This window comes from Camelus dromedarius, chromosome 9 (genome assembly GCF_036321535.1).
Source record: "Camelus dromedarius isolate mCamDro1 chromosome 9, mCamDro1.pat, whole genome shotgun sequence".
In the NCBI taxonomy this organism is placed as follows: Eukaryota; Metazoa; Chordata; class Mammalia; order Artiodactyla; family Camelidae; genus Camelus; species Camelus dromedarius.
In genome coordinates this window covers 33,999,610-34,020,932 of record NC_087444.1, presented here as the reverse complement: position 1 = coordinate 34,020,932, position 21,323 = coordinate 33,999,610, and the positions used below count along the sequence as shown (strand labels likewise).

General features: G+C 48.3%; 1 protein-coding gene across 3 annotated transcripts in view; it reads left to right on the top strand.

The window, feature by feature from the left end:
• Positions 1-21,323, top strand: part of ZFHX3 (zinc finger homeobox 3) — a 260,031-nt gene that overhangs the window by 11,537 nt on the left and 227,171 nt on the right. Inside the window, exon 1 of one of the 3 annotated variants that reach the window (XM_064489012.1) lies at positions 13,948-14,041. The exons of 1 other annotated variant lie outside the window; for it this stretch is intronic. The gene's annotated coding sequence lies outside the window, so the exon portion shown is untranslated. Of the gene's footprint in view, positions 1-13,947; positions 14,042-21,323 lie in introns of those variants that run through there. One more of the 3 variants, XM_064489013.1, reaches the window with a different exon arrangement.

The following is a 21,323-nucleotide window of genomic DNA, read 5'->3' as shown; positions in this document are numbered from 1 at the left end:
TAAGAATGACATTGAGACTCTCAACACCACTTTATGCGGGTTCTGAAACCACAGAAGTCATTTAATTGACCAACAGAGCTATCTACCTAATTGACAACTCAAAACAGCAAGTCCTTGGACCTATAACATTGGGAAGTTTAAAATTAGAACTTCTACAATACATTTAAAGCTTGTGGAAAGTTCTGGATTTCCAGCATTTCGATTTTGACATGCCTGAAGAGACATGTCTATGACTGGACCTCCTGAACCAGACCCTTCTGCCAGCTCTGTGCACTGATCTGTGACAAGGTCTCCAGAAGGTAACTTCATAATACTGAATTCTCTCCTTACTAGTTGCAGGGTCCTTTTAACACACACAGTACTGGACGAGTTTCTCAAGGCACCGGAATGCAGCTGAACATTGAAGACCAGTGCTATTTTATTTTACTTATTGATTTTACTGGATTTTACTAGGGTCTTCTGACAGGATGCTGTATTTCTGATTTTCCATATAACCCAGTGATCAACATGCCCATCAAAGCATGTCCTCCTGGTAGTGTCCCCCCATTGTGCAGGTTGGGGATTATGCGTTCACACCTTAAGTAATGATTACTTAATGGTCTCACTTTTGCATGACATCCCATTTCCCCTTCCACCTCGCTGCCCTACCCCAAACTAAAAGGTGTATGAACCCAGGAGAGGACAGCCTGGGGTGGGAGGTGGGAGCAAAAGGCCAGGTGAGAGTCTGTGTTCTGCTTCTTGGCAGGGCCAGCCCTTCCCTGTGATCCCCCAGTTGTGTCACCCTCTGGCCTCACTACCTTGCGGTCTACTTTTGAGAAAGTTTCCAGGGACATCCTATCTTCACCTTTCTGTAAGGATAAATAAACGGTGTGAGGCTCCTGTGACTTTATTAAACATTTCCTCTAAACGGCATGCTTTGGTTCTGTGCCTACGTGCATCAAAAAAGCTTTCTGAGAGCAGCCAAACCCCAGAGCCCTGTCCCGCGGGTTCCTCCTATAAACAGCCCTGGGAACAGGCAGGAGGCACCTGCGCTGCTGACCGCTGAACCTTCTCTCTGCCTCCCGGGTCTTCCCAGCTCTCTGGGTCCCGGGGTTAGAAAGATGCTGGGACGTCTCCCGGGCCCCTGGCAAAATGAGGAGCAGCAGCGGAAGAAAGCACAGGAGCCAGATGAATGCGGTCCCTCCGCACAAGGCCGTGGTCCCTCCGCACAAGGCTGAGGGCTGAGGGGCCAGACGTCTGGCCGAGGTGAGGGGTGGGGGTGTGTGTGGCCTGCAGCAGCAATGGAAACGCGGGAGGGAAACTGGAACAGGAAAGGCAGAAAAGAAAGAAAGAAGGCCTGTTTGACCAAGCCCCCAGCACCTAAATCTCCAAGCCCACTGGAGCAGGAAATTGAGCGGCTGGACAGAGCAGCCTTGCTCTGCCCTTCCCCCACCCTTGGCAGGGAAGGTTTTCTAGGCCTTTCAGACTTTTTTTTTTTTTTTTAAAGAAATCTCCAACCTATAGAGAAAGAGGAAGTGTATTTTTAAAACAGAGCGAAGACTCAATGGCCACGGATCTGAAAGAGAATGAAAGGGGAAGAAAAGCTTGTTGAAAAAGGGAAAGGAAAAGGGCACCCAGAAGTGTGTGTGTGTGTCCACGACAGTCTAGGAGACAGCCTACAAGGGAAAAGAAAACAAAGGAAAGTGTGGCAGAGGAAGACAGAGAAATAAGTGGGAGAAGGCGGGAGTGGTGGGGGAGGAGGCTGGTGGCGCAGGAGAGAGGCGGGCGGGGAGGATGGATGCCGGAATGCGGCCGAGCTGGGAGGGAGGGAGGAGGGAGGCCGCACAAGTGTGAGAGAGAGACAATGATGTCAGCATTTCCTTCTGGATTGGTCACATGGTCCTTGCCAGGTAAACAGACTGGAAATAGACTCCATAAAGGCCGAGTCGGCTGGGGGAGGGAGGGAGGCGCTGCCACTTCACCCTTTCCTCTCTGCGGCATCCCAAACAAGGCGTTTTTTTTTTTTTTTCATGTTTGTGACAAGGTGGTCTCCGAGTGGAATTGCATTTTTATGAGCCCAGGAATATGACTCAGGGAGGGAAAGCGATTTGCTTTTATAATTAGCTCAAACAGTTAAGAGACATTTGGATTTTAAAAAAGAATGAAGGTGGGGATGAATGTAAATTTCAGCTCCGATGCTGGGTCGGGGTGGGGGGCGGGTGGGGGGGGGGCGTGGATTGCTTATCCTCCATTGTTTCCTTCGGAAGAGGGTCAGATGGGTCTAGATTAAGGCTGGATTGGAAGGCTGCGGTTTAGAATGAAAGGATCAGATGCTGTGATTATCAAGATTAGGAAAAAGAAAATGCTAACAGACTCAAGGTGAATATACTAAAGGAGTTTGATCCAGCTCAGTATGTGACCATCATGCCACTGGAGGAATTGAGACCCCACGAAAGAGATTAGATGGAAAAATAGAAAAAGAAAAAGACAAGTTACTGTGACTTTCAAGCAGAATTGTTTTTTGTTTTTGTTTTTGTTTTTTAATGATGAAAAATGGTTCCCAACCAAAACATGGCAGGGCAGTTTAGAATGGTAAAGGCATGTCTGGAAGCTTTATCTGAAAAGTAAAGAGGATGGAAGGGTAATTTTTCCACCTGGAAAGCTCTGGAATCTAAAATCGTGAAGGATGAGGGAAACATATGTCTCATTCTTCAAATTCCTGGAAATAGGACCTTTGCATCTATGATGGAGTAGCTTATTTAGGTCATTCTTTGAATAATTTTGAATTGAAAGGAACTACCTTATTTTGGTCATAATTTTCTATATCCTTCTGGAAATTCAGCCAAAGCCTGCAGAAGGAAGTGGGACCGACCGTTGCAGTGTTCCAGGAGTGAGGGGGTTCCTGGGATGCAGTTTTAATTCTACAATAGTCCAGGACAAAATGAGACCAGTTGTTGATGGTTGTGGGAAGCCTAGTCTAGTGGACACAGATCTAAAACAATAATGCATCCCCACCCTGCTCTGCCAACAAACAAAGCTCTTTCACCCTTTTTCTTCTCTTTTCTTCCTCTCTCCCCCATCCTTCCTTTCCCTCCACTTTCCTTGATCCTTTTAGAGCAGGGACCACTGCAAGACTCCTTTGAGTGTATGTGACTGTGTACCTGGACTTAGGAGCAGCAGAATACAGCTAAGTATTAGCTGTGTTGGCTTTAGTTGTTCCTGGAAAAAGGAAGAGAAAAAAAATGCATTTCTGCTTCTTCCCTCTCCCTGCCTTAAACTTCCCCCATTCGTTGGGGGGAGGAGGGGTCCATCAGAGCCACAAGTGTCCTTTCAGCCCTTAGGTTGAAAGATAGATATTTGATACCCCTCTCTGTTAACGAAATACGTCACTCTGACAAGACTCCCAGCCCAGAGTTATTTTTGCAGCATTATGTAATTGCATTGCCTGGTCAGGAGTACTTCCTTAACAAGGCTTTCAGCAACCCCTCCATGGGGGCCTGGCCAGTCCCGCCCAGTTACACATACTCACATTTGTGCAGTTTCAGTCCGAGTCAACCCAGCTAAACATACCGAAGAGATATCAGCCCTTGCTGCTGACCTGAATAGTGCATCCCCTTGCTGCTGACCCTGTCAAGGAGCTCTTCAGTGTCTGGTGGCCAGAGGTGGGGAAAGACCCTCCCATGGCAAACTTCAGTACCCACAAAGCAGGCATTCTTGTTCTCAGGGGGCTGCAGGCCTGCTGGTGCACAGACTCTCCCCAAGGGCCCCTCAGGAAGGACTGCAAAACTGAGCTCCGGGGCCCAGCCCTAGAGTGACCAGGAGACCCTCTGAAGGCCTGCTATTTGGGCATCACTGCCCTTCTTCCTAGTTTTCTGGATTTCCTCATATTTGTTCATGAGTAATTGGTCATCTGATCACCCCTTCCTGTTAGCCTACTGACTCACAGAAGTTAGAAACTTGTCTGCGCTTCAGACACAGTAAGAAAACTTACAAAGGAAGACAAAAAAGGCCAGGTATGAACGTCCCCTGGTATGGCCGAGGCAGGCCTGCAAATCCAGCAGTACACTGGGCAGCTGCTTTGGAGGTGGTATTATGTTGCCGTTGCCGTCATCTTGGGGGCTTGTTCATGCTGTTGTGATTCGTTGAAATTTCTGTCTTTGGGGCTTTAGAGAACATCTTCTTCCATGACTTTCAGTAGCCTCTCTCTTGGACTCAAATCCAGCCCTGAATCCACATCAAAATCAGAGAACCCATCCCAGAGTATTTTACTGTCCCTTCTGTCAGCCTGTGACGCTGCATCTCTCTCTCTTATTTTCCCTTGGGCCCTTGGTTCTCCTGACCTTAACAAGAGGCTGATGGGATAACAGAAATAATTTTAAAGCCAGAAGGAGCTGGATTCGCATTCAAGCTGAGCCTTGAAAAGCTGTGCAGTCTTAAATCTCTGAGTCTGATATTCCTCATCCATAAAGTGGAACTAGTAATACCTGTTTTCCAAGGCCACTGGGAGGACGGAATACAATAACCTATAAAGTGCCTTCCAACACACAGTAGGTGCTCAACACATGGTGGGCCTTCAGGGAGAGAGGAGGAGGGAGGAAGAGGAAGAGGAAAGGGCCAGTTTACCAGGCTCCTAAGAGCTAATCTCCATGCCCTTTACTGTACCATCGGATCTCCCGTTGGCATACCCCTTATGAGGCTGATGAATTGAGTCTCACCATCCTTTGCTGGGGGGTAGGGGTCAGGGAGGAAAGGAAAGAAATGCTCTTGGTCCCAGGCTCCCAGCACAGGGTCCCTGGGATAGAGATCCCTGTGACTGTTCCTTCTGGGAAATCTTCCCAGCCTGAAAATCTGCCCCCCTCCCCCACCCCACACCAGTCCCCTTTAAAAGGACAGCCAAGGTCTCCCTGGAGACCCCTCCAATGCTGGGCACTAAGTTCAATGTATTAGCTCTGGTTTTGCCTGTGCTAAGTTGCAGGGGCCACCAACTACCTAGAGCAAAAGGAAAAGGAACAAGTGTGGTTTCTCCCAAAGTGTCCATCTGTATGATGTAGTTGGAACCGGCAGGTCAGGGATGCCAAGGGCAAACTGAGGTATAAACAACCACAGGCAAAATAATGAGGAGACAGGGAAAGAAGATTCCCTGAGGGTGGGGGTGAGGTGGGAAGACCCAGCACCCAGGGGCACTTCTTCCTGAAGTGCACAGACCCAAGGGCCAGTGACATTGGCTGCACCTGGAGTGGGAGCAGGGCAGGATGGAGGAGAGCCTGTGGCAGGCGCACCGCTGTTCCAGTTGGCAGGAAGCCCTTCCCCAAAGACTGTAAGTTTAACCTTTAGCATTCAAGTGTCGGGGCTTAAGTGTCGTTATGAGCAATTCTTCCTGCTGCAGCGTTCCCAGACTGTGGGAAGAGGGGTCGGCACAAATCCACCGCTTTCCTTTTTCTTTGCAGACAAAACGAGAGGGAGGGAGACTGTAGAACCAAACACGCAGACATGGGCACCCTTCAAGCCGGCTCATTGCTAACCCCAAACATCCAGTCCCACCTTCTTGGCAGGCCAGTTTCTCCAGGTCTTACTGTCCAGAAAGGGCCCTAGAGGGTCCCCACTCCCAGCTGGGGGTGGGTGGGTGGGGAAGGATATGGGATGTGGAACCACTGTCTGGCACCCTAGCTTTGGCTGGGAGAGTGGCTGCCTGGGAACCCCACCCCGTGCTGTTCAGCAATTGGATTCAGGGCCCCTAGTTGCCCCCGCCTTGTGCCCCCACCTCGGTGCCCCACTGGATGGAGTTGAGGCATCTGTGTCCTGAAAGAAGCTGGGAAGCCTGGTGAGAGTGATGCAGGAGGGATGAAACCACGAGCAGCCCAGGATGGGGAATGGAATGTAAGCGGGGACAGGCGCTGGGCCTGGGCATCTCAGGCCATGGGCAAGAGGTGTGCCCATCACCCTACCCTCTCCTTCCCTTGCGGCTGCTGGGGCCAGGCCCCAGGCCTGGCGGTTGTCTTGGAGGCGCCCCGCAGGGTCGCAATGGGATGCTCCAGTTGTTCTGTGGGGAGCCATTTCCTTGCCAAGCCAGGGGCCATGCCTTGCGAGCACCTGTGAGGATTGCCCAGATCCCAGGGCAGTGGTTCTGTGCCAGCTTATGCTCCCCAGCTGGCCTCTCCAGGGGTCCCGGCGCCTGGGATTCCTGTCGGGAGCCCGGAGCCAGCAGGAGAATAAAGCTTTCCCGAAAAGAGGCTGGGTGTGCCAGACATTAGGGATGTGCGCCCTGGCTCAGTGAACTGTGGTCAGTGTCTCGGGAAACTGTCGGGATCCTCTAGGTTGTGGTTCTTGGGGAGGAGGGAACAGACCCTGGTCTCTACAATACGGAGCCCTGAGGGAAATAGAGCAGACTCGAAAAGAGTGCACTCTATGCTTGGGCCAGAGGAAAGTGGCGTCGAAAGTCCCTGCTGCGCCACTCAGCCCTGGAATTAAGCAGGGAGGTGGCTGTGCCCACAGGGGACCGCTGCCCTGCCCGCTGCCCTGGCACAGGCTGGGCCCGCAGGACATCCGCGGGGAGCTCCGGTAGCCGGAGCCCCAACCAGTGCACCCCAGGCCTGTCATACACAGGAATCTTCAGAGCCTGTGAAGCCGCACCCTGTCCTCCGCCCACCCGCCTTAACCAAGCGCTGGCCCCAAATTTCGTGTCCTCCGCATACAGGAAGATTGGGTTTGAATCTTTCTGTATTTCTAAGACTAGGAAACAAACGAATTGGAATATTTCTGCTTTGGAAAAATATCTGTTCGATGTCGTTTGGTGCTTAAATTGTCCTTGGAATTTTTTTCAGCTTCATTTGAAAAAGAAAAAGAAAGTTGATGCGCTCCCCAAACCTTGTTTCTCTTTAAACCGTCCCCTTAGACGTGCAGTCGGTTACCGCAGATGTTTTCTGGGGCAGAGAGAGCGAAATGAAATGGGAGGGAGGATGAGGACTGAAAATCTCTCATTTTAAATCTCATTACTGCCTTTGAGGAGAAGCACAAAAAAATCAGGAAAAGATGGTTCGTCCCCTACTGATTTCCTTCACTTCAAAGATTTCCCTCGCCCCTTAAATCAGAAATATTATGGCGCTAGGTATTTCTCAAGAAAAAAATGCACATGTTTCTTCAGGATGTGTACACGGTATGGGTCCCTTTTTATATTTCTCAGCAAAAAAAAAAAAAAAAAAAAAGGTAAGGGGGGTGGAATCCAGCACTCAATTCCCTGGCTATTAAACAAGCCATGCCTGCAAGAAATGCAGGCACCGGGGGATTGCTCAGCCGCGCATCCCTCCATTAGCGCATGCCTGCGTGTCTGCGTGTCAACAACGCACGTGCTACCCTGGGCACCAACTCCCCACGCTGGCCCTAGCCAGCTCTGGGCAAAAGAGTGCCAGGTCTCAGCTACCCCCTCGCCACCCTGCACCCCAGCCTGCTGCCCAAGCTCTTCAAGGATCCCTTTTTCTGCCTTGGGCTGGCAAGTCGGAAGCCTCGATCCTTCCCCCACCAAGTTATGCCCTTGGAATTCCCTAAAGCGAACACAGCCAGACCAAGGGTCTCTTGTCCTCGAGTTGTTCACTTTGTTGCATTAAGATGAGGTTAGTTCTCTCTCTGCTTTACCCGCCCCAGGCTTTAGATGTAGTACAAACTTCTGGTACTAGGTCACCAAAAGGGGAGCCAGCACTTGCCCGCGACGCGGGCGGTGTGGAACCTGGGAGAGTCACCAGCTCCGAGGTACCTCCTGCCCCAAGGTTGGATTTCAGATTTCCATTGCAAAGAAGCGGAGAAACTGGGAATCTGATTCAAACCCTGGGACTAATTGCTCTGCATTTTCTCAATGTGCCATGTATTCGAAATGAAGGGCAGGCTTTATCATTTGGAACTCTTTCAAGGACCCCGGCGCTCCAAGTTTGGGGCTAATTCTTTAAAGGTTTTACTTCTGAGAAATAGGGAAAAAAGAATGAAAGAATGAAACATACCCACAACCATGTACTGGGGATGGCACTCAAGAGTAGGTTGTGGTCTCTTTTGAATCGGGAGTTCAAAAGGAAAAAAAAAAAAAAAAAAAAGGCTGTTCCCTCCCCCTTGCCCCAGGGATGAAACCTCTCTAGATTCTAGCGGCCAATTTGGTTTGATTTCCGCGGTTTGGAGGCTCTGGCAGGGTTAGGGGCGGTGGGGCTCGGAAGATAGACCTCAGCTGCCTTCTGGAGCAGCTGGTCCGCTCTTGGCCCTGGAAGCAGAAGCTGAAATCGGGGTGATTCGCCCTCACTCTGGCAGCTGGAGGGAGCATCTAGGGAGCGCATCACTGAGCCTCCCCCGGCATGCCCTAGTGTATGGACTTTCTCACTGCTTCCTCTCCCTATCTATTCTCAGCACCCCCCCCCCCACCTGCCTCCTGTCCCCTAGAGATCGAGTTCCCCTTTCTCTCTGTCATTTCGAGCCAGTTCTTTTCCCACTAGAAACTCCTTTTTCTTGAGTAACTTTCCAAAAGAGCGGTCGTTGTCCTGAAGTCCAACCTTGTGGAGGTGGATTTGGGAAGCCCTTTCTCAATGAAAGCTCCTGTTCTGCGCACCCTCTGGTCTCCAGGACATCACCTGGGCACTGAGACCCACGAGTTGGCACGCCAGTGCAACGGCAAAAGGAAAAGGGACTTCAGTCGCTTTGCTCTTTTCCAGTAAAATGCCTCAGAAACAAATCTGAATCTAGCTTTTGGTTATCTTTCAGGTGTGAAAAATATTTTCACAGAAGTATTCATCAGGCTGCCTGAGTTAGGGGAAAGAAAGCTTTTGACCGAGAATGTGGGCACAAAGCGAGAAGCTGCATGCAGTGGACACCACTGTGTACATCTGCTCAGGACTGGGAGGAGCATGACTGGAGTCTGAGGGGCTGGTGCTGACATCCAAAGTCCCCCATCCTGCCACGGGCACCCCTGATTTCTGCAGACTGGGAGCACTTTTCACCCAGACCTAGCTGCTCACCTTCTTGTGCGTTAAGAGCAAACTTTCTGATCTGGTGGTTGAGGCTCAGGGCACAGTGGTTTAATGGTAGGACAGAGCTGCGGATGAAGCAATTCTGGATGCTCAGAAACACCTTACCCTGCACCCCTAGGAGAAAGGGGGAACTGTTCCATTTGTCTGGGGGTCAGGAGGTGGGTTGGAGGGGAGGGGGAGGGAACGGACGGATGGAGCGCCAAGTGCCGCGCCAGGCTGCCTCTCTCTCCAGTTTGTCCCTCTCTACCTCGTCTTCTGCCATTTCCAGAGGCAGGAGAAAGGTGATCTCGGACTTGACCCCTAAATCACAGCTGCTGGTCGCTGCACCTCGCTCTGGGATGAGCACAGCCCCTTCCCCGAGCTCGGGCAGCTTAACCCTTTCATCCCCGCACGCTCAGGGGCCGGCGGCAGCGGCTCCTCTGACCTCGGCACTTCGAGCAGCCAGCCTCCTCGGCGCGGCACCTCGGATATCACGAGGAGCCCAGGGAAGGGCAAGACTGAGGGGCGCTGCGAGCCTGGGGCACGGGCCGGCCGGCCAGGAACGCTGCCAGGGAGCCCGAGAAAGAGCCGGAGTTAGCGGAACGAAGAGGGATGTTTGGATCATGTTAACTACCCAGACAGATGCACTTCGGCATGTCTGCATTTATGGAATCCATATGTTGTCGTGGCAAATGAAAGGACAGTAACACGTACATACAATAGCCTTAGAATAACAATACACATTCAAAAAGGGGCCGCACATTCTTCACCCTGCAACCCTTCTCTTAGATCTAGCTCTTGAGTTGTACGGAGAGGCGTCCTTTCAACCTTCTCTGCCTCTACACGGGGTTTTCTTTTTTCTTCCTCCTCCCTTTTTTGTTTTTGCGTCCCCAATCCCCCAGCAGACGAGAACCCAGGGCCCAGCAGCTAGGCTCTTTGGAAGCGAGATCTCCTAAGATCTCCATCCCCTCCCTTCCCCCTTAAGACTGGCCCATCGCATCTTTTAGCCCTTGGACCAAATAATAGCTGCTCACATTGCAACCCCAAATTCTAAAAATGGCAGGGGAGCAGAGTCTTACTCAAATTTGCCATCCACATCTTAATCATTAAACCACCGTTTCTATGTTATAGTTGCAAAAAAGTAGCTTCAAACAGATCTGGAAACAAACCCCCAGCCCGAGAGCACAGCTCTGTACAGCACCTGTATTTATGTACACCTTGTATATTTGTGTGCACATATATATATTCACACGCACACAGAGATGCAAAGACATCTAAAGTCATTCAAATGGATATTTATGTACCCATTCTGCATATATCTTTGTGTTTATATATACATCCATTCATTTGAGCGAAAGGCAGAGAAATATACACATCAATGCAATATTTAGCCTACATTCCACTTTCCCTCCTTACTGTAAATGTCTTAAAAACAGATTGGTCTAAAATGATCTGTCCTCTTGCCAGCTAAATGAAGGATTTAGATTCCAAATTTCTTAGTTCCTTTTTTCATTTTATACATAAAATAATCCATATAGATGCTGGATTATTGTCTAAGCAGTATTCAATCATACAAGCTTGGTACCTCTCCTCCTTATAACGAATTCACTCAGTAAAATTAGCATAAGTATTTACCAGATTAAGCTGACATTTTCCTATATTGCAACACGAAATACATTTATATCCAGAATTTCCCCCAAATAGCCTCTACCAGGGGAGAGACTGCCTTCCTTCATGCCATTTTATATAAGAAACAAGCTACAAGTTCGCTTCTAGTAGTATTTACATTTTTAAAAGAAAATAAATACATAGCATTTAAGTGAAATTTCAACATCTACAAGGAGAAATTGAATTCTGGTACATTTTTGAAAAATAAACCAACAGATTTGTGAAGATTCGTGAAGACAGAGAAATAGGAAGCACATATACTCCTGAGGGTCTGAACAATTTTCCTTACCTGATGTATAATGGAAAAATTCAGAATTTACCAGTCTTCCTTCAGTCAGCTACATTTTACACTGACCTGCACTTTGGACTGAAAGGGAAAAAAAAAAGATTAACTGTTGCCAATGAAAAATTTAAAATAATAATCAGAAACCGGACAAACTGAAGGTAAAAATATACAATGGCTACAATAAAGATAAATATTTATTTAATCAAAGTAGAAGTTGTGTTTGGACTGTAGGAATGTTTCATCCTTCCCTTAAAAAAAAATCAAGAAAGAAAAAAGCCCGAGTCTTTGCAGACTCCTGGAGAGCTCCCATTGTCCAGGGCTATCGAGAGCCCAGAATGGCATTAACCTCACAAAAGACACATTGTGCAGGGGACAAAAAAAAGCCCCTTCTTCTACAATAACTTTTAGCTTTTTTATTTTTAGAAAATGACAAAGGTTTTGCAAGCACTGACTGGTGAAACCTGTAGCAAGCTAGGCTGGACTAGGCTTTATTGATCTACTGTCCCGCATGGAAGGCAGCCAGGAAAAGTTTGAATGGCAATCCAGATTTGGCTCCTAGAGAGGAAACCCCTGATTTTTCTAAATGTATTTTTTTCTAAATAAAACAGCATTATTCCCAGAGTGAATTCAGAAGGATTAGATGAGGTAACCCTGCAAAATCCTAAACCGGTTTTCTCCTCCTAGTCTTGCCTAAGAAGCTGCATGCTTTTAAGAGCATTGGAAAATCTCTCAAAATGAAGAATTCCCTTCTAATCAAACAGATTTCCCGATTAATTCCCCAATTCCTTCAAAATAAATAATCCAGTGAGGCTGGGACAAAGAATTTTTTTCTCAGAAAAATAAGTTTTAGAGCGCGTTCTCTCTCTACCTGATGTTACAGGGTTCACTAATAATGCCTTCAAAAATATGAATATTGTTTTTACATTTGTTTGCAGATGACTTAAAGTGCAAATTGCATTTTACTTTATTCCAGGCATTGTAATTTCAATGGCACTAGTTCATATTTAGAACTAAAATAAATACATACTTGTCATTAAAAAAAAATCTATTGCAGTAACAATGATGCTAAGGCTACGATTTGAAGGGGGGAAGGAAAAAAGGAGAGAGAGAGAGAGATGGAGACTCTTGTTCTTCCTGTGTTTGTTTGCTTGCTTTTTGGAGGTACCGTTCACCCGCCTAAGTGATGGCTTTGATGTACTGGGAATCGGTACAGTAGCAGGGTCCCTAGTTGCTGTCTTTGATTCTAGGGATCTCCTTTGGGCTCTGGTGGGATGTACCGCTCCTAGTCTTTATCTGAAATCCATCCTCTCATTTCAAGCCCTTTGGCTTCGAGACTGCTCCAAACTCTTGGAGGTAGCTATAAGACTTTTTTTTTTTTTTTTTTTTTTTGGCATTAGGGAAGAGGTATGTAATCCCCGCCCCCCCTTCTACACTCTAGACCTTTCCTCGCTATTTAAATATATTGGCTTTCTTTCTTATGAATTTAGTCTGAAATTATTTTTCACTGCCTTTATTACATCGCTGCTTTTGATGGCAAAATAGCTTCCTGTGTTTTGAAAACATCTGCTTTCCAGGTTTTACACGAGAAAATTGATTTTATTTTTCTTTGAAGTCCAGAAAGGTAGAAAGTTGGACTTGTTTTCAAGTGCAACTTTTCCTTTTCTTGTCTTTCTTTAAGTTACCCCCTTTCAGTTCTGATTCACTTCCCGCCTTTTATTTCTTCTAATCATCACCCCCTTCTTCCCCTCTCCTCCTAAAGAACTAGAGAAGATTGCGTCTTATTTCAGAAGTCAAAATTAACATATTATATCTTTTTTTTGTCTACTCTATGGTACGTGTTAAAGTTTTCTCCATATTTTCTCCATTTGTCCTCTGATTGGGGAGAGGCAGTTTTCCTCCTTTAAAAAAAAAGTCCAATTTGCAATTTAAAGTGACCTCTATTCTAAGTCTCGGCTGCTTCTCTGCTCTTTCACTTAAATCTTAGCTTTAAGCTGTCCCACTCCATTATTCCCCCCCTCCAAACTCTCTCTTCTTTGAAGATGCTCTCTTCCTATTTAATTTAAACATTGCTGCCTTCGCCAAAAAAAAAAAAAAAAAAAAAAAAAAAAAAAAAAAAGAAAAGAAAAGAAAAAGAAAGGAAAGAAAAAATAAAGAAAGAAGACAGGAAAAAAAAAGAAAGGAAACAAACAAAAAAAATCTTAGCCAGGTTCCTATTGTTGCTTCTCTGCATTTCACTTCTCGGTGTGTGTGTGTGTGTGTGTGTGCGCGCGCGCGCGCGCGCGTGTGTCGTGTGTGTGTGTGTGTGTGTGTGTGTGTGTGTGTATGTGTTTTTAATACATGCATAAACTTTTGGTGCCTCTCTCCCTCTTCCTGGGCTCTTCTCCCATCCTCTTTTCCTGCTCTCCTCGCCCTGCTCATCACTTTCCCCTGGTTTTTTTTTTTCCCCCCTCCCTTCCTCCCCTCTGCCTCCCTCCACCTCCCCCTTTTCTTTTTTGCTGAATCTTATTGATCCAGAAGGTGGCTAATTAGCCCTTCCCGTCGTGCCTGGGTAATGAAGCACATGCGCACTGAATTAATCACAGCCATTTTTTGCAGGAAACTAATTAGCAGAATAAAGATCCAAAGACTTTTTTTTCTTTTCACTCATCAGCTCCCACTTCCAGCGCGTCCCCTCCGACCGCTGCAGCCGCCGCCGCCGCCGCCTCCTCCTCCTCCTCCTCCCGGCCGCAGCCGCCGCCGCCACCGCCTGCTTTGCATCCCAATTACAGCCTAGAGCCGCTGCCGCCGCCGCCGCCGCTTCTCCTCCGTGGCCCCTGCCCGCTCCGGGGGCTGTAAACTCCCCGCCAACCATGCTGCTCGGCGGCAGCGGCGGCGGCGGCTCCGGCTCCCCGGCTGCGGCCGCCTCCCGCCCCGGGCTCCGCCGAGCGCGCTCCAGCTCCGCCGCCGCCGCCGCCGCCGCCGCCAGCAGCGCGTCCTCCGCCGCCGCCGACCCCCGCCAGCCGCCGCTGCTGTCTTGATGGGCTCCGCGGCCCGAGCGCCTCTTTTCGGGATTAAAAGCGCCGCCAGCTCCCGCCGCCGCCGCCGCCGCCAGCAGCGCCGCTGCAGCCGCCGCCGCCGGAGAAGCAACCGCGTAAGTGGCAACTTTTCCCTCTTTTTTTTTTTTTTTTTTTTCCCGCCGCCGCCGCCGCCGCCTGCTCCTCCTCCTCCTCCCGCCGCCACCGCCCGGACGCGGGGCTCCTCGGGGCGCCCGGGCTGCTTTGCATGGGGCTTGTCCTGCCCCCTCCCGGCTCCCGCGCCCGGCCGCCGCCGCCCGCGCTCCCCGCGCCCGCGCCCTGCTCGCTCGCTGCGTCCCGCTCGCCTTCCCCCTGCGCCAAACTTTCTCTTTCTCTTCTTCTTCCTCCTCCTCCCGCCGCCGCCGCCGCCGCCGCCGCCGCCGCGCCCGTGCCGCCCCCTCCTCCCTGGCCCCCGCGCCGCCGCCGCCGGCCGCCAGCGACCCTCGGGAGGGTGCAGGCGCCCGGGGCGAGGCCCGCGCGGCGAGTTTGGAGGCGCCGCCGGGCAGGGCCGGCCGGGGCGCGGGCCAAGGGCGGGAGGGCGGCCGGGGTCCGGGCGCCGAGACAAAGGCGGCGGCCGGCGAGGGGGGGTTCGCGGTGCCAAGCGCCCCCGCCCCCGCCGCCCCTGGCCCCTGGCCCCCAACTTTGCCCCACCCTGGGAGGCGCCGGGGCCCCGGGCTGAGCCACCGCGCCGGGCGCGCACCCGGCCCGGAGCCGTCACCGCGGCCGCAGCGGCCGCCGTTGGCCGGCCTACCGGCCGGCCGGGTGCCGGGCGCCAGCCGCGCCAGGGCTCCACTTGCTGGGGACGCAACCGCCGGGCCGGAGCCCCGGGGTCCAAGAGCCGGCGAGGGGACGAGGCGGCTGCCCGACCCCTCTACCTGCGCGCTCCCCGCCCTGCCCTACCGGCAGCGCCGCTAGCGCCCAGAGGGGGCTCTGCCCTGGACACTAGGGGCTCCCTGGGGCTCGGGGCTGCGCCGCCGGGCAGGACTAGACCTAGCCTGGCCGGCCTCTCCTTGGCCAGCTGAGTTGAGAGACATAAGAGAATGTCTTGCCCCCACCTCCCTTCTTTTTTTCTTTTCTTTTCTTTTCTTTTCTTTTCTTTTCTTTTCTTTTCTTTTCTTTTCTTTTCTTTCTTTTTTTTTTTTTCGCTCACGCGAATCCGGGTTTGTTTACGTTGCGTTCCCCACTTTCGTCCCCTCGTCCGGTTCCACTCCTCTTTTCCATGTATTTTTCTCCATTAGTTGCAAAAACCACGCTTCTGAATTTTACATTATGCATTTTCATGTACATCTTTTTGCATATCGGAGAGTAGAGCTAAGTGTATTTTATGTCGGTTATTTAAATTGTGTATGGACTCAGCACTCCGTAGGCTTCGTGTGGAGCCATTACATTTAAAAAAATACATTTTACTTTGAAAATTAATCTGTTGCTCAGACTCTGACTTTTGCAAATTGTTGTGCAATTCCTTCGACTGTGGCAAATTCTTTGATTACAAGTGCTTGCAAAAATCACCCACTCTTAACTTTTCTCCCTTGTCGCTTTGAAGTACGGTAAATATGAGAATTTTTATTGGACTCAATTATTGAAACTTGATCTTAGGACTATATGGAAGAAGGAGGCTGATTGCCTTTTTCTGGCCTCCAGTTCTAGTGACTTTTAAAAGAGGGTTTGTTAAGTACCTTTGAAGAATATGACATACGGTGATCGCTTGGCTGTATTGCAAATTACAGGACGTAAATTCACTTTGGAATTAAAAAAAAAGACGAGTCATTTCAGTGGGGACACTTGAGGATTTATTGTGTTTTTTTAAAAATTACTTTTTTCTCCCTACTTTGGGAGAATGACTAGTTCCGGATCAACTTGTTTGGAGGTCTTTGGAAAGAAGCTTGGGAAATGGGACAGGGGAGAAGATTGATCACAATCTGCATAATCGATAGGGCAGCGCGCTGCAATCTTGTACCTACATTTACTGTAAATTTCTACAATATCTGCAGCGTGGGTGCTCCAGTGCCTTGCTTGGCTTCTTAGAGTGGATTTAGAGGCAGTATAAGCAGAATTGACTGACTAGTTCTCCGGAACAATACAGGGGAAGTCCACTCCGTAGTGGCTCATATTAAAACTCCTTCATTTTCTTGTACTTTTTTTTTTTTGACGAATTTGTTTACGTGTGGGAGTTTCAGATACTGAACCCCTCAAGTGTAGGTATCCTATAGGTTGAAAGGAGTGGAAAGTACTGGAGGGGGGTTTAGGGGATAGGAATTCACTTACTGAATTAACATTTTGGGACCCCTCTGCTCATCTTATAATGTGAAATATATTTAACTAGTGCAAGTAATTTAGAGATAGGAATGCAAGAGAGAGTAATACACCAGAGGCTGAAACAGTGTCAAAAGTAAGGATTGCTGTGTGTGTGCATGAAAGAGAGAGAGAGATAATACAGACACTTATCTTATAGTCAGGCTTGAAAGCTTGGTGGTAGGTGAATCCATATTTGGAGATGATTTTGAAAGAGTCTAGCAAATGGTGCATGAACAGGATTTCGTAAAAAGTGTACACGGAGTCAGTTTTGAAAGGATTGTGGTTTGGGGAGATGAGGTGTGGGCAGGAAAACCCACTCTAGGCCAGCAGCCTTCCTCTGTCTGTCTCCTCCCTTCCCCCTCCCTGAGTTCTAGTTTTTAATTACTTAATGCTGAAACACACAGGCCTTATATAAATATTTGCAAATGCTCTTTCCTATTGATTTCTCTGAATAAACTGCACTGCTCAGGCCCAGAGAGGAGGCAATTCAGATCTGCGGACTTTTTAAACATACAGAGTCTTTGGAGGAGGGTCGGTCTGTGTGCACGTGTGTTCATGGGTAGAGTTGTAGACGTGAAGATTTTGGGGGGCTGCAAGGAGAGCTCAGGCTCCCTGGGCCAGAGCTGGCCCCATGGCCTGGTAGGTCTGACAGATGTGGGTGTGTATATGTGTGTACATGTTCGTGTACGTGCATACGTGTACAGACTGGGTGTCTACCCTGGGGGAATCTGAATGCATATGCACTTACACTCCCCCCTCACCCCCCATTAAATATGGAGCAGTTTTCCAGGGCTCGGTGACTGCCTTCTCCTCAGGGTCACATTGAGTTCGAATCTGACCCAAGGTGCAGGAATCCTGCAATAGGGAAATAAAAGAATATACAGAATGGGGTCAGGTCAGCTGCTCAGAGGCCAAAACCCCTACAGCTGCTTTGATTTTATTTTTTTGTGTATATTTTAGGCTCCTCCTGCCATGTTACAAATTGGGCCTCCCCCTCTCAGGTGTTTGCTCTGTAGCTTAAAGGTACCAGAGCCTTGCCTGCATAGATGTCTGCTCCCAGGAAGAACAGAAAACCCACAATACCAAATCCAAAACAAAACAAGGGAGGAGGGGGGGAAAAATCTCTATTGAGTTCAGGCAAATAAGGTTGGGTCTCCAGATCCGATTACAAAGCAGCTTTGAATATGCAAGACAGCACACAAGACCAGTTATTCCAGTTACAACAAACTATTAAAAAAGAGAGAGAGGGAAAAGAAAAGGCATGTTTAGGTCGTAATTTGTTAGTACAAGGAAAAGAATCCCACATAAAGCTGCCCCTTCCCTCCCTCCCTTTGCTGGTTTCACATAGAATTCACTCACCCTTTTCTGATTTGTCTACTGTATAGGTTCTTTTATTAAAATCTTTGGGTTTAGGAAGATCGCTGCAAGCAACACATTTTCTGTATTTTTTTTCCTTTATCTTAGAGGAGAGTTGGCAGGGGTTCTGTGGTTTGCAGTTACACAATATGTTATCATGTTTTTAATCACTAAATCATTGCAGTGGTTATAGATTTACAGTCCTGGGGTATTACAGAGAGGAGCAACGGCAGCTATATATATGCTTTAAAATTACACCAATGTAAACTGAGTACAGCAGCTGTGAATATAGTCGGCAGACTTCAGCCTCCCCTACCCCCAAGCATCTTAGTTCTTTTTCCCTCTGATTTTTTCCAAATTATTCAGCTTGCATAAAATAAGCTCTTCCCCCTCTCCTGTATTCCTTATCTCTTCACCATCCCCCCCCCCCCAAATTTTATTTCATTTCGGACCTCTAACTGCAGATAAGGTAGAATTCAAACTCTTGAAATATGACTTGGGATCAGGCAGTATAATCATAATAATAATTTCAAAAGTGGATTTCCTAAGAAATCCTCTTGGTTTTCATACCGACCCCCTGTATTGGGATGGAGGGCGGATTGCAAATCAGGAGGTGGGGGTGGGCGGAGGGGAGGGAAGGCAGGCTGGTGGTGTTTGCCTGCCTGGAACCTCCAGTGTCCTGTCACCGCGAGCCCACTTTCAGCTTCTGTTTTTCATATTATTATGTAACAGAATCCTTGGCAGCATTAAAAATTCAGCATTACAAGCTGATTGTAATGCTGCCTCATTAGACAGCACTGTCTGGCCTTGTATTAAGTGAAACACAGAGCATGGCTTTTAGATTATAAACACCAATAAATATTAAGGATCAGCAGAGGGGGGAAAATAGTCAGCTGGGGTTTTGGCCCCTTCTGGTTTTATAGCCCCTCCCATCTTCTTCCCTTCATCCTCCTATTCCCCCAACCCCCAACGGTAACTGTCATCTGTTTTCTTGGGATGCTGATGTGTCGACCCTGGTGACATTTTAGGAGGGCTTTTTATAGAGTTATCTTGTGTTCACAAAAGGTTTGGAAGTTTGTTTTGTTTTGATCTGTAATAAACAGGCCCTTCACTTTGCTGATGTCATTTCCGTTCATATTTGAGTTGTTTATTGTGCTTCTTCGCAGGGCCCTGTCATCCCTACCCCCACCTCGCTTTTCAGCCAGAGCCTGTGGCTGCCTGGTGAAGTGGGGATGCGTTCCTAAGCTGCCAGGTCTGGGTTCAAAGGCTGAGGGTTGCGTGTCACTGCTTCGTCCTAGGGTTCGCCCACTGGGGAAGATGTTTCCAGCTTCAAATCTGGTTAAACACTCCGACATCCACTTGCCCTGGTATTTTCATGGCACGCAGTGATTCATCTCAGCTTCCTTTCTCTGAAGCATCCCCCTACACACACGCACATACACACCTTGTCTGTGTCTTTAGTACATCCTTATCATCCACGTCTCCATGCAGTGCCCCCCCCCCAAAAAAAAACACCCAATCTCGTAATGATGTCTTTGATTCAGTCGCAAATCTGAAGCTGGCTTTAGGGACTTCGTGCTGTGAAAAAAAGAAAATGTTTCCAGGCGTTGCCCCACAGCCTCCCCTACCACCTTCTATCCCTATTCAGTTTTTTTATTTTTTTCTTCTTCTCCTTCTGTTTCTCTGCCCCTGTTTTTTCGTAGGCATAAAGGCCATCCTGGTGTTACTAAAAATGACCGTAATGTCTAGTGTTTCTAATTTCCATGTGATCTCGGATTGGAATCCTCCCTCCTCCAAAAAAAAAAAAGTAGGATGGGGAGAAGAAGGAGGAGAAAACTACGTGTGGGCCCCCAAGGCTTTCCTCTAATAGGATGACAGGCTTTAGGTTAAAAAAAATATTATTGTTGTGTTCTTTTAGGTTTAGAAATAATAGGGAGAGAGGGAAAAGCAGTCATTAGGAAGTTCACTGAGCTGCTTTCCAACTAAGACGGGTGAAAAATGAACCTGCATTGACACTTGGCTCCATGTGAAAGCCCCAGTAACCTCTCCCCCCTTCCGTGGCCCTGGCCTTTTGTTCCTGGAGAACGGAGCTAAGGTGCTTTTTCTCCCAGACCAAAGGCAGCAGGCAAGGAGTCCCCTTGTGAGCGCATCGCCTTTAGATGGCCTTCTCATGGTTATTGTCAATGCAGACTCCCCCAGACAATTGCTCCAGGGAGACACAAAAGCAAAAACATTTGTCCTATTTTTTTAACTTCTTTGTTTTAGGTTTTTTTTTTTCCCCATCCATTTTTGAAATTTCACAGTTTCTATTTGTCTGCAGAGAGACAAACGGAACAGCATGAAGCAAGCGCGTTTTACCGTAGGCCTCACTGGCGACTGGAACGGCCTCAATAGAAATCTAAATTCTCAAAACACTGGCTGACTTGGAGGAGATGTGAAATTTCACCTTGGGGCTCTTAAGTGAGATTAGCACAGATTTTGAACAAAAATGCACTAAAAGGGAAAGATAAGACAATGGGCGTCTGGAATCATTTAGGGGAAGTGTGAAAAGGGTCATCTTTTGTTTATCTCTTAGGAGCCTGCCCCAAGAAGTGGTCGGTTGGGAGGAGGAGAACTGCAAACACAAATGCAATTCTTCATTAAAAAACAAAAAATCTGATCCTGGTTATTGTGCTTCTGGTGTATCGTTTAGGTGGTTGTTTTAATGCACATGTGGGGGAACTATTGGTGCATACTGTGGAATTGATGCTGCGTTGAGAATTTTTAAAAAACTACGATTTGTACAAAGAGGCCATATTCCCTCCCCCTTTTCTTCCCTCTCCTGCCTCCTTTTTCCTTTCTTCTCCCTCCAACCTGCCTCCCCTCCAAGAATTCAGTGGTTTGCATCAGGCTGAGTGGAGAGGGATGTGTCAGACCGTGGGGATGGCCCACGGACAGAACAGGAGTCCACCTCTTTTTCCTGGCCCCAGACAAAGCACCTCTCTCCTGTGATGTGTGGGCCCTGATTGCGACGCTGTCCTTAAGCATCTACCTGCCTTTTCATTATAGTTCTCAATTTCAAGGTTTAAAGACACAAATGTAAGAATCCCCCTGGGTATAAAAGTCTTGCATGGCAAATTCTCTTTGCCCTTTCAGAAATAATATTTTTGTTTAAAAAAAAGAATGAGAGCAAGCTCTTGATCTAATGTTTGAAATCTATTTTAAGGCAAGTTCTTTATTTTAGCTTTCTGAAAACTTGGGTTCTATAACTTAAAATGTATTGAGGAAAGCTCTCCCCAATCACAATTGAAAAAAAAAAACAGTTACTTATTTGTGTCTCTTAGGTGTGTCATTGACAGATTTAGGGTCTGAGCAGGGGAGGGTGGGTAGGTAAACTAGATGACGTTCCACCCACAATTTGGGGGTAAAATTTAATCTATGGAATTAGCATTGTCGCGAGAGATGGAGGCCTTGAGGTTTGTGACAGGGAAATGTGAATCAGAACATCTGTTAGGCCTTGGCACACCACCTCTGATGGTTATGAAGGTGAGTGTGGGCTGTTCTGAGGAAAACCCTACCTAGGAGGGCCTGGCCACCCAGCATGTACCAGGCCCCTAAATGTAACTGCCTGGAAAGAATGGGGTGAATTCAGGGCACGGAGTGCAATTCAGCTCCAAATGTTTCCTTGTTTATTTCAGGGGCTTCTGTTTTGTGCCCTCTTCTGGCTTT